The following is a 13,933-nucleotide window of genomic DNA, read 5'->3' as shown; positions in this document are numbered from 1 at the left end:
TCTTTACCTTCTTATCTGCCCAAGCCCGGAAAGGTATATTGGGTTTTCCCACCCCCTCTTCACAGTAGCACCTCCAGCACACCAGTCCCCCAGATGCGGTCCTGCTTCTCACCAAGCAATTCGCACATCACTCAATCAATCAGGGGAATTAAAAGTGCGCTACTCAGTCGTGAGGGTCTCAGGGCGCTGGGTGGCGGTGGGGTTAGCAGATCCATTCAGTCGAAGAGCCAGGTCTTCAGAGCCTTCCTGAAGGTGTTCAGAGAAGGGGCGTCTGATGTCGGTGGGGAGCTCATTCCAGGTCTTGGCCACGATGCAGGAGAATGATCTTTCCCCTGCTCTGGCTCTGTGGATGTGTGGGGTCTCGGCGAGGAGGAGGTTGGCGGTATGGAGGTTTCATTTGGGTGGGGGGCATGACGAACCGTAAGTCCCAGATACAGCACCATCAAATAAAAGATGGGAGGGGTCTGTCCCAGGAAGGCTCCAGCATCCACCAGTCTGTAGAGATTGTTCAATGCACAAGGGGAACTAGTCCTTGCCACTCCCTGGCAGATCACGCCGGAGGGAACGAGCAGGCCAGCCCCGAGGAGCACCTGAGTGCCCCCCCAGTTCCAAGAAAGACTATGCCCAAAGATATACAGGGGGCCCACCAGTCACGAGGTGGCAATAGCAGAATGGGGCCACCTAGGTCCGACCTGTGTCTAATGAGTCCCACAAGATACTCACTTTCCCGCTATAGTGCACTCCAGGGGTAGATCGCTCACAGCTAGTCTCTGTCGCTCACTCCGGTCCCCACCTCAATTCCGAGGCAACCCTCATGGGCCACCCAGCCTCCCCTCCCTTGGACAGCCCAGGCTGGACCATCCAGTCCTGCCACCACACAATGTCAGGCTGGCCAGCATTTCACACAAAGAGCTGTTCACAGGCTCCCGAGTCCAGGGTTGCACGAGCAGCAATCCGCCCATTAGGCAGCACAAGTGACCCCAATCAGGATCCTCCGGGGTCACACAAATGACCTTCCCACCCCACACGATCCAGGGAGGGAGCAGCCCCAATGCAGGAGGTCCGGGCCTCCTACCTAGCTCCTACCTGCTGTCAGCAGATCATACAAGGCGGATATGGGCCAGCACATTCACCCGGCCAGGCCGTAGGGCTCACCACGGTGGCCACACCATCTGGGTCTTCAGGCATAAATGGGGGGTCACTCCAAGTCCACTGGGTCCCCCCCGGATTTTGGACCACAGCTGCGATCCCCATTCAGGGGTGACAGCGTCACTGATCTACTCCTCACCACTGTAGGCATATCCTCCATATAGTCTGAAATATAAAATGATGTTACCTATATTTATCTGAAAATCCCCAAACAGGGTATATAGAGGCTTATTAATTGATTTATCATAAGTAACTTCATTGGTACTAGTATCTTTGATTTTCCATTGATTCCTACTGAAAGACTCCAAGCTGTCTCTAATGTCCCATGGTACAAAGGGCTTCATGTGCAAGGATTTGGGGCAGGGCAGTGTCGCAAGAAATCTTGCGGCACTGCCGTGCGTCAAATGAAAAGAGCAGGAATGCGCTCTATCTATGAGATACAACGCACTCCTGTTATTTTTCCCTGCGCTGGCGCGCAATGGGCTGCCATGCGCCAACGCAGGCACTCTTGCCCCATGGTGCAAGGGTGTCGGCAGTGTAGGGGTGATTGTTTTTGGGCCGGACGGGACACCTTCCTACCCAAAAACAATCAGGGGAGGTGTTTTCCTCTTTCTATGTGCTCTGCAGAATGCAGCACAAATAGAGGAAAAAACTAGACGAAATAAGTATATTTCTCCTCCTTGTGCCTCCCTAACGCTACCCCTGGGGAGGGGTTAGAATCTGATACATTCCCAGGTTTACGATTCCTTGTAAATCTGGGAATACTTTAGATTCAATGGGTGTTGGTGGGAACACGCAGTGTTCTCATGAAAGGGGCTCATATTTACAAGGCCATGAAAAGCCACGCAAAGTGGCTTTGTGTGGCCCTGTAAATATGCTGCTGCACATTGCGCCAATGGAGTATCAAAAACGTGCTGTGTTTCATTATCATGGGAAATAAATTGGACATCTCTGTTAATTTTTACAATTTTAAATATTATTGGGAAACCCATAACTCTTTTGTGTGTAGCATTTGAATGAAAAGTGTAGCTGTTGCTGTATCGAAATTCATTTACTTCTTTTATAGCGTAGAAACTGTCCCCTGGGACAGTCCCAAAAGATTTTGGGGCATATATTAACATTTGGGGCGCTGGACATACGATGTGATGAAAACAAATGTGGATTTGAAATATTAATATATATAAAAAAAACATTGAAAGAGAATATTTTGGGCATTAAGGGAACTTATTGATCATGACTGAATATCTCTATTCAAAAACAACAGTTGATGGACAGAATGCAGAACAATGTCATACATTCACCCCTGTACAGAGATCTGGGCCTAAATCCATCGTTTTTTGCTCACCACACCACCCCAGTTCAGACCTGGCCATAGGCAAATCAGCCCCGACCCTGTGCCTCATGGGAACAGTCCAGCCCGAACTGCCAAGCCATGTCTTCCCTGGACCGAAATCAAGCATTCTAGGACCGGTTTCTGGCTATCATCCGTCTTCAGCCAGGATAGCTTGACTCCTGTGGCGTGGAGAGCACGGGACTCATGTCTGAGAATACCCGTCCCACTAGGGGTGACAAATGCAAAAACAACAGTTGATGGACAGAATGCAGAACAATGTCATACCTTCACCCCAGTACAGAGATCTGGGCCTAAATCCATTGTTTTTTGCTCACCACACCACCCCAGTTCAGACATGGCCATATCCAAATCAGCCTCGACCCTGTGCCTCATGGGAACAGTCCAGCCCGAACTGCCAAGCCATGTCTTCCCTGGACCAGAATCAAGCTTCCTAGGACCGGTTTCTGGCTATCAGCCGTCTTCAGCCAGGATAGCTTGACTCCAGTGGCGTGGAGAGCACGGGACTCAAGTCTGAGCATACCCGTCCCACTTGGGGTGACAATTGCAAAAACAACAGTTGATGGACAGAATGCAGAACAATGCCATACATTCATCCCAGTACAGAGATCTGGGCCTAAATCCATCGTTTTTTGCTCACCACACCACCCCAGTTCAGACATGGCCATATGCAAATCAGCCTCGACCCTGTGCCTCATGGGAACAGTCCAGCCTGAACTGACAAGCCATGTCTTCCCTGGACCTGAATCAAGCATCCTAGGACCGGTTTCTGGCTATTAGCCGTCTTCAGCCAGGATAGCTTGACTCCAGTGGCCTGCAGAGCACAGGACTCACGTCTGAGCATACCCGTCCCACTCGGGGTGACAAATGCAAAAACAACAGTTGATGGACAGAATGCAGGACAATGTCATACATTCACCCCAGTACAGAGATCTGGGCCTAAATCCATCGTTTTTTGCTCACCACACCACCCCAGTTCAGACATGGTCATATGCAAATCAGCCTCGACCCTGTACCTCATGGGAACAGTCCAGCCCGAACTGCCAAGCCATGTCTTCCCTGGACCGGAATCAAGCATCCTAGGACCGGTTTCTAGCTATTAGCCGTCTTCAGCCTGGATAGCTTGACTCCAGTGGCCTGGAGAGCACGGGACTCACGTCTGAGCATACCCGTCCCACTCGGGGTGACAAATGCAAAAACAACAGTTGATGGACAGAATGCAGGACAATGTCATACATTCACCCCAGTACAGAGATCTGGGCCTAAATCCATCGTTTTTTGCTCACCACACCACCCCAGTTCAGACATGGCCATATGCAAATCAGCCTCGACCCTGTGCCTCATGGGAACAGTCCAGCCCGAACTGCCAAGCCATGTCTTCCCTGGACTGGAACCAAGCATCCTAGGACCTGTTTCCGGCTATCCGCCGACTTCAGCCAGGATAGCTTGACTCCAGTGGCGTGGAGAGCATGGGACTCACGTCTGAGCATACCCGTTCCACTCGGGGTGACAAATGCAAAAACAACAGTTGATGGACAGAATGTAAAACAATGTCATACATTCACCCCAGTACAGAGATCTGGGCCTAAATCCATAGTTTTTTGCTCACCACACCACCCCAGTTCAGACATGGCCATATGCAAATCAGCCTCGACCCTGAGCCTCATGGGAACAGTCCAGCCCGAACTGCCAAGCCATGTCTTCCCTGGACCTGAATCAAGCATCCTAGGACCGGTTTCTGGCTATTAGCCGTCTTCAGCCAGGATAGCTTGACTCCAGTGGCCTGGAGAGCACGGGACTCACGTCTGAGCATACCCGTCCCACTCGGGGTGACAAATGCAAAAACAACAGTTGATGGACAGAATGGAGGACAATGTCATACATTCACCCCAGTACAGAGATCTGGGCCTAAATCCATCGTTTTTTGCTCACCACACCACCCCAGTTCAGACATGGCCATATGCAAATCAGCCTCGACCCTGTGCCTCATGGGAACAGTCCAGCCCAAACTGCCAAGCCATGTCTTCCCTGGACCGGAATCAAGCATCCTAGGACCGGTTTCTGGCTATTAGCCGTCTTCAGCCAGGATAGCTTGACTCCAGTCACGTGGAGAGCACGGGACACACATCTGAGCATACCCGTCCCACTCGGGGTGACAAATGCAAAAACAACAGTTGATGGACAGAATGCAGAACAATGTCATACATTCACCCCAGTACAGAGATCTGGGCCTAAATCCATCGTTTTTTGCTCACCACACCACCCCAGTTCAGACATGGCCATGAATTGCATGAGTAGATTACCGATTTATGTATATACTACTGCCACTAACATGGCTGTCATGGTCCTCTTTCATAAAATAAGAAGAGTTTCTTCCGATAATGTAGGAATATCTGGTAGGCAAAACACAGAATCACTATGCTATAGCAATGTGAAAAAATAAATTAAGCTATCACAGAGGTACATAACACATATTTCCTGAAATGTATTTAAATAATTATGACTCAGGGCATTTTCTGCACTGAATTGATTTCATGTGTGTTATATAAGAAGTTTTTAAAGGTAAATTACCAGTCTTATTTCACAGAAACAGGCTTGGTGGAATTATAGCTGCAAAATGTGCATCTACGAATAACTATATTCAGACTGGATAATGGAAATGATGTTTTTGTAAGTTTATGGATAGAGGTGGTTTTGTGGAGGGAAACAGTGTTTACAATGAAATCCTTACCACGCAACGCCGTTACCACAGTGATTTACCACGCAGGTAAATATTTGTACCTTTAGCCACATTCCTTTACTACGCAGGCATGCATTATTTAAATACCATAACTATTATGTTATAGACAAGGGAGATAGGATCATTTTAGTGGCGGGTAATGGTAAAGGGAGGTAAGGGTAATTTTAGGATTTAGGGGTGGTTAGTGTCAAAAGGTTAGGAGTATATTGAAATATCTATCCATCTATTTCTCTCTCTCTATGTGTGTATATATATATATATATATATATATATATATATATATATATATATATATATATATATATATATATATATATATATATATATATCACAGTATTGGTGCAGCTACAACGTAGGCAGTCTTGGAGTTATCCAACGAGAACTTTTAAAATGATTTGTATTTATTATTTTATGAATACTATGACACTCAGCACTTTACATGTTTTTAGATGTTTTTTTAAACATGTGTATATAAATCGAATGTGTCGTATTATACCAATCTGCCTCAGTAGTCTAGAACCACAAAACGATCAGTGTAGCAACTACAGTCTGTTGTTAATGCCCATGATCATGTGACCTGAGATGTCAGAAACTGGGAGTGGTATTATTTACTTTAATGTTTTTTCACTATTGACACGTGAACAAGGGCTTACGGGCTTGAAACGCGTTGTGTTGGGTCACTTTGTAAAATAAACATCTTTGCCCACTTAAAAACCTCCGAGGTCTGTGTCTCTTTCCTCGCCTTTCTGCTGTGGCGGAAATCAGGAAGTGGTTCGAGTTTCCAGGAATTAATTACGAAGGGCAGTTACCTTCGCTTCCAGACCTCCTCCCCGAAAGCTGGCGACTGAGCTTAACCGGAGCAGTACAGGGATCCGTGGTGGATTTTCGTCAGCTGCCCCCTACCCCGTGAAGAACTGTTAAGACGAACAACCGGTATCTGCAGCGCAAGTACGCGTGGTTCGGCTGATCTGCAGAAAGCAACGAGATCCGGTGAGTCTTAGAAGTCGGCAGTAACGTAGGAGGGGAGAAACGGTTTTCGTGGCTGGGCAGCGCAGGAATACAGCGATTTAGCTTGTCGGCCCGCATTGGATATATTAATTGGCAGTGACCCGATAATGTCTATGGAAGAAATGAGAGAAAGAGAGCTCGCAGCTGAGGAACTATTCTGTAAGCGGATTAAAATTCCGAAAGACAGTGTTCCGGCCGCTAGCACAGGAAACAACAAGGACGCCAATATTGCTATTTTATATAAAAAACTCGAAAGGAAACGCAAGCTGGAGATCACTAAGTGGTGGGAACACCGGTCGTTATCTAAATGTGCTGAAGTAGGAAGGGTGCCGAGGGGGCTGCGTATCCTCCTGGCACCCAGCTTCGACAGACCGAACCCCAATATGCTGCATGAATGGGGGGAAAGTAATCTCGCAGCTTCCATGAACCTGGTCAAAATCTTGATCAAGTATGCTCACATTGATCGGGAAGAAATTCTAAAAGAAATAGATGCCATTTTAGAAAAAATCAACGCTGTGGAAGACACAGATCAAATTGTCAAAATGAAGGAAACAATGCAAGAACGTTTAAAAAAACATGAAGAGAAAATCAAAGTGAGAAAAGCAACTACATTTAATCTTGATTTCGAGGACTATGAAAATTGTCACATTTTCACTTTTTCTCGTAAATTTGATCCAATAAAGCGTCAACAATACAATGAAAAAGCCAACAGCAAGGAAATGAGCAATGAAGCTCAGGGCAATGAAAATGAAGATGCAGACAGTTTGGACACTATTCTGCTAACTAGTGCGTCCAGCACAGAATCGGTACCCATAGTAAGTAGAAAAACCGTTCTGAATGTAGGACAAGAGATGGATTTTTTAGTTGAGGCGAGACTGCAAACCTTGAGGCCTCGGCAGAAATTAACAAAAAATGTAAGCGAACAAAAAGAAGACGTGACCAACGTAAAAGAGGCAAAGAAAAATACAAAGAAAACAACAAAAGGGAAATGGCAAAAGAAGAAACAGCAATAAGGGACAATAGTGTGATAAATCTATCAAAAATCACACTTTCAAAGGTTGAAGAACAACTGTTGGCCTTAGGTCTCAACTTTTGTCCAGGTGACAGTTTCAACTACGCAAGAACACGCATTGATGTATATTGCTACATCAGAAAAATGAAACTGAAAAAGTTCTTCGCACTCAAAGCCCTAAAAGATGCAGGTGGCAGCAATGACATAGAGGATGACGACACTATGATCAATTTAGCAGCGTCCGACATTCCCAACCTACTTATGGTACATGATTTGGCTGATGAGTTGGATATACCTTCTGATCTTGAACAAAATGCTAACCTAGCCACACAAGAATGGTTACGAAAAATCAACCATGCTCAAGAGGGTGCTGGGATCAGCCCCTTTAAACCCAAATCCAGTTTTGTTCCATTTATGCCAAAGGACAGTATTGATGTGTTTCATGATCTTATTGTAAATGACCTAAAACAATTAAATCATACTGTTCATAAAAACAGAAAAGAAAGAAATCTGTTTTTTAAAAGAAAAGCATACAATGATCTAGTCAAAAAACTGGAAAGCAATCAGGAGGTGATTGTCAAAAAGTCTGACAAGGGTGGGAACCTTGTGTTGTGGCCTAGGAAGGATTATGTAGCGGAAGCACATCGACAGCTAAATGATGTAAAATGTTATTGAAAATCCAATGCTAAAGAGTATGACAAAGCTAAACATGTATTGCACAAATTGTTAGCATCATGGAAAAGACAAGGCCTTATCTCAACGGAAGAACACAAGTTCATGGTTAATGAGTTTCCGGTACTTCCGGTTCTTTACCTAATTCCAAAAATACACAAAAATGTTTCCCCAATCCCAGGCAGACCGATTATATCGGCCATAAACAGCTTAGGAGAGCATGTAGTCCAGGATATAGATTTTTTTCTACAGAGCTTGGTAGTGGCATTGCCAAGCTATGTAAAAGACACTGGAGATTTCCTACAAAAATTAGACAAATTGTCATGGTCAGAGGATTTGCTTCTTATCACTCTAGATATAGAAGCGTTATATACGAGTATAGATCATGAGCAGGGATTGGCCTCGGTTAAACAATTTTTGGAATCACGGTCCAGCACACTGTATGAACATAACAAAGTTGTGCTGGAACTCATCAAATGGTGTCTTAATAATAACTATTTCCTGTTTGACAAAGATATATACAAGCAGGTGAGAGGAGTGGCGATGGGGGCCTGCTTCTCCCCCAGCTACGTATGTTTACATGTGGGCTGGTGGGAGGAGCAGGTCCTCAAAACCGCCTTTCAGGTGGAATATCAGACACACATAAGATCATACCTTCGGTACATAGACAATGTGTTCATACTCTGGCGGGGGAGTGAAGAAGAAGCTGTTCGCTTTATAAATAAGATTAATAATAACATCTATAATCTTAAATTCACCTCCCACATTCACAAACAGGAAATTGAATTCCTTGATGTTACGGTCTTTGTCAACAATGAAAAATGTATAAGTACCCTTCACAGAAAAGTGACTTCTGGCAATATCACCTTACACGCAACCAGCTCTCATCCGAAACACCTCATTGCTAGCATTCCGTATGGAGAAATCCTAAAAATAAAACGTATTTGCAGCAATGAGGATGAGTTTAATAAATGTCAACAAGAGCTGGTTGACAGACTTAAAGTAAGGGGATATTCACACAAAATCTTACAGGATGCAATTGATAAGGCCAAAACTAAATCTAGAATGAGCCTATTCGCTCCTGATATAGATACCTCATCGGTCCCTAATACTGCTGTTATCTCCACAAGTATTAATACACCAAGACTAATCACCACCTATAATAGGGAGGAACGGCAGATTAGAACTATATTCAACAAGCATTGGCCAGTGGTGCTAACAGACAATATTCTTCGAGACAGAATTGCAGTTAAACCTGTTATTACATTTAGAAGAAGTAGCACCATGGGCACAGTACTGGACCGAGTATCACCTGAGGTCAAAAAAGTCACTACTTGGTTGACACCAAAGAAGGGTTTCATAAAATGCACGTCATGTCGTGCTTGCAAATTTGGTTGCAACATGTCAACATACTCCACACCTTTCAGTTCCACTCCTACTTTGATATCGGGAAACTACAATTGCAAAACCGAATATGCTGTATATGTCCTGACGTGCACCTGTGGGCTTAGATACGTGGGTAGCACGAAGCTACAGGTGCACGTCAGGATTTTGCAGCATATAAGGGCCATTCTCCACAGTGACGCAACATATCCTGTTGCGAGACATTTCAAGAAGGTACATGCAAATAATATCAATTGCTTGTCTTATTTCGTTATAGATGCTGTGGCTAAGAAAAGAAGAGGTGGTAATAGGGAGCGCCAACTCCGTCAGCTTGAAACTAAATATATTATCGAGCTTGATTGTAAATGGCCAAATGGTTTGAATACCACTGAGGATATGCGCAGCTTTCTGTAATAACATCCTTTAGCTGCAATATTGTGGTTCCTAATCACAAGTGGAATTGTATGTAAATAGTTCAATGAAGTGCGTCCTCCTTGTAGATATATTAACTCTCTGATTTTACAAATAATTTTTTTATCATACTTCCTCTTTCTCTTTTTGATTTCTCAAGATGTTTTCATTATATACAGTATCAAATGTTTTTAGGATAAAGGTGGCTGTTATCAATTATGTATGAATTTTAGAAATTAGATTCATCTATGTGTTGTGAACAGATGGTTTGGCCTTATATTAGCATTTGATTGATCGAGAAATCAATACTATCTACACTAGCACTTTATATCTATATATGCACCTTTGCACAGACCTTTTCCCACTTGTGTTTACACTGCATAAAAAAGAAATACAAAGAAAATTGGTTCAAAATTAAGATAAAAATAGGTACATGTTGTTATGTACGCAGGACTCATAGGCCATATTGGTTGAAATGACAATAAGCGGATTTATCCGGTAATATCACAGTATTGGTGCAGCTACAACGTAGGCAGTCTTGGATTTATCCAACGAGAACTTTTAAAATGATTTGTATTTATTATTTTGTGAATACTATGACACTCAGCACTTTACATGTTTTTAGATGTTTTTTTAAACATGTGTATATAAATCAAATGTGTTGTATTATACCAATCTGCCTCAGTAGTCTAGAACTACAAAACGATCAGTGTAGCAACTACAGTCTGTTGTTAATGCCCATGATCATGTGACTTGTGATGTCAGAAACTGGGAGTGGTATTATTTACTTTAAATAGTAGATGGTGTTTTTTCACTATTGACACGTGAACAAGGGCTTACGGGCTTGAAACGGGTTGTGTTGGGTCACTTTGTAAAATAAACATCTTTGCCCACTTGAAAACCTCAGAGGTCTGTGTCTCTTTCCTCGCCTGTCTGCTGTGGCGGAAATCAGGAAGTGGTTCGAGTTTCCAGGATGGATATATATATATATATATATATATATATATATATATATATATATATATATATATATATATATATATATATATATATATATATATATATATATATATATATATATATATATATATATATATATATATATTCACTGAAATAACAAAGGTTAAAGTAGTGTTATTGTTAACTCTGCTAACTATAACTGGTGCCAACACCATGCAGTGCTTATGACCTTACATATTACTTCACTCATGTGATGTTCTATTGTTCTATGACTTCATTTATTATATCACCAATGACATCTCAAATGACATGCCCTAGAAATGTATGCACAGTTGCTCCTGTGTTTTTACTGGTGGAAATGTGGTCTCAACACATAAAAATATGTTTTGGAAAGATTTATGCCAAGATACTCTGAGAGAGGCTAGAAATTCTCCTCCCCCGGCTGTTTGGGCACTCAAAAGTGGGTTTCATGAAACACAGACTATCCCATGATAACACCTGTCTCCTTTGCCATGTTATTGAAAAGGCCAAAACAGCCTCCACTGAAACAATTGTAATTACTCTTGATGCTGAAAAAGCATTTGATAGGGTCTCTTGGACTTTTCTATGTTAATCTATTTGGAAATTCAACTTAGGGGAACCCTTCACCAAAATTAGATCTGGAGGTCTACTTTCACCATCACTTAAATTAGAAAGAGGTACAAGACAAGGTTGCCTCCTTTCACTGCCATTCATTCATTTTAAGCCTAGAACCCACTACTCTATAACATCAGAAATAACCCCAAAATACATGGTATCTCATTCAAAAGTGCTAAAGTGAAAGGCGCAGCAAACGCTGACGATATCCTTATTATGTCCGAAAATGCCGCCCAATCCATCCCTGCCATGTTCCAGACCATGGAAGAATATGCCCATGTCTCGAACTACAAACTGAACAAACACAAGTCTGAAATCCTTGCTCTGAATAACCTCTGGTCCAGTGCCCTTTTTGCCACCACAGGTCTGTCCTGGCAACCAAAGTTTGGTAAATACTGGGGACTGGAGTTCAACTCAGATATCCTTGAATCTCTAAACCATAAGGAGGCTCAGACGCTGAGGAAGGTTGAAGTCCTATTAGTGAGCTGGAACCCTAAATTCCTCACATGGTGGGGCCGCATTGAGACCATCAAAATGATGATTACCCCCACAATTAACCAACTCTCGAATATGGTTCCTCTAGCTCTATCAGATGATTTCATACAAAAGATCGATAGACTAATAAATAAATGTATTTGGCAAAATAAATGACCCAAAATCTCTTTTAAAAAACTGTGCCTACTGGTTCAACTCGGAGGCTTTAATTTGTTGGACTTTAAAAATGATCAAATCGCCTTCCTTGCCAGACAGGGCTCCTTTTGGTTCCTAACCAAAACCCTGGGGCCTAAACATGACCCAACATTGATTGAGGGGTATAGTTGCTCTGAGGACTTTGGGGCTCTCACCCACAAGCCTGAGGTGGGCTCATTGGGACTCACAAATTTCTGATTACGTAGACACGGTGCTGCTGTAAACATGGAGGCTATTCCCAGACACATGTGGCGAGTGAAGACATCCCGGTCGACTCATCAGCGTTAACTATTTGGTGACGCCTGGGGGACCTGACTGAGGGTGCTACACTTGCCAGTGTGGACTTGGGATAACATAGTGTTTATTTATTTATAAAGTTTTTTATAGCGTGACGCGCCTCATGAGCATCGACCCTTTACCTTGTGGTATTTCAGCCTCTTATGTGCCACATCTCTTTTAATGTTAATTTTCGTGGACTCCATTGAGCATGATATAAATTTCCTTTTATCTCCCACCTCCCCAAAGACACAGCACTATTCAGTGTTGGAACTCGCCGGCCACCGACGAAAGATAATTCTGACCCCATTAGGATGAGTTCTCTGAACGCAAGGAGCATAGTTAGTCCTCACTTGCTGCTCCTTATGACTGTGTTTCGTCAGTGCTGCTCTATATCACTGTGTGCATAGTCACTACCCCCTGATTGATGCATGTCTTTTATCACTTTTTATTGTATAATTAGAGCACAAGACAAGTATAGTAGGTTTATGCAACGCTCTGATATATTTCTCTGCTTCCATATTTCCTACAGGTTGATGTCCTAGATCTGCAGGCACCACTTTTTGGGGTGCTGTATGGATGGTCATTAAATTAATTGATTGGGTACCACTACCAAAAAGTGTGGATAGATCTTGCATTGGTCCTGAAGAATTGCCTTCAAATAGAAATAATAGCAAGAAACATGTTGTGCGCACATCCCCATGACCTTATAACAGGGGTGCGCAACATTCACGTTTTTAAACCAGGAGAGTGACCACAATCATTAAAATAGTTCTGGGTGGACCACTACCTCCTGTTTTAATCTCACTCCCTTACATACTACATCTACACTCACTAGGGCCCTCACACTCCCTGCACCTTATGGCATAAGGAAAAAAGAACTCCGCCAAAAGGCCCCGTTAAGGGTGCTGATCGGGTATTGCAGCGCCGACCCGATGATGAAGCAAGACACCCCACTGATGGGGGTGTGTGAGGGTCCCTTTCCGAAAGGAGGAAACTTTCTTCTGCCCCTAGTGTGTACTCCACTACACACTAACCACACATCAACCGACAGTGTACAATAGGAACTGCATACCTTTCTGTTTTGTACTCCTTTTGGTTTGCTCAATCTTTGGACTAGATTCACACATGGTTATCGATTGAGAGGGAACTTCTTGGCAAGTTTCACCCAATCTGTCTCTTAACATGCAACCCCAAACCCCGCCCTCTGGTAAATGCATCTTAAACAAAACCAAAGGAGCCCTCTAAATATTGATTGAATTTTGGAAACCCTGATCTCCAATTCAAATACGACCTCCCTAAAGAACAACCCTAAAATTAGAATCCAGGGCTCTCGTCCCTGCTGGCCTCACTGGGCATCTAGAGGCATTCACTTCTTGAAGGATCTAGGGCCCCCGCAATCTACACTATCCTTTAGAGAATCACAATGTCACTTTAACTTATTATTCACTCCATCTGCGGGGTCCATAGAACGGAATTTCCTCACCTTAATCAAAGGTTTTCTTGACGCAGGTATCAGATCCCGCAAAGATAGCATCTTTATTGACATTCTTCTTACTGCTGCCTGTAAAACAGTTCTAGCTAACTGGAAGAACACTGCTGCCACCTCTTTTTGCTCTTGGCTAAACTGAGTCTCCTTCCTAAG

General features: G+C 43.4%; 1 protein-coding gene across 1 annotated transcript in view; it reads right to left on the bottom strand.

Annotated features, from left to right (window-relative positions):
* LOC147722465 (collagen alpha-1(XXI) chain-like) overlaps positions 1-13,933 on the bottom strand; it is a 675,708-nt gene that overhangs the window by 136,152 nt on the left and 525,623 nt on the right. The window lies entirely within an intron of this gene.

Source organism: Lissotriton vulgaris, chromosome 4_1 (assembly GCF_964263255.1).
Source record: "Lissotriton vulgaris chromosome 4_1, aLisVul1.2, whole genome shotgun sequence".
In the NCBI taxonomy this organism is placed as follows: domain Eukaryota; kingdom Metazoa; phylum Chordata; class Amphibia; order Caudata; family Salamandridae; genus Lissotriton; species Lissotriton vulgaris.
Note: the sequence above shows the minus strand (reverse complement) of the source record. Positions and strands in the feature narration are given on the sequence as shown.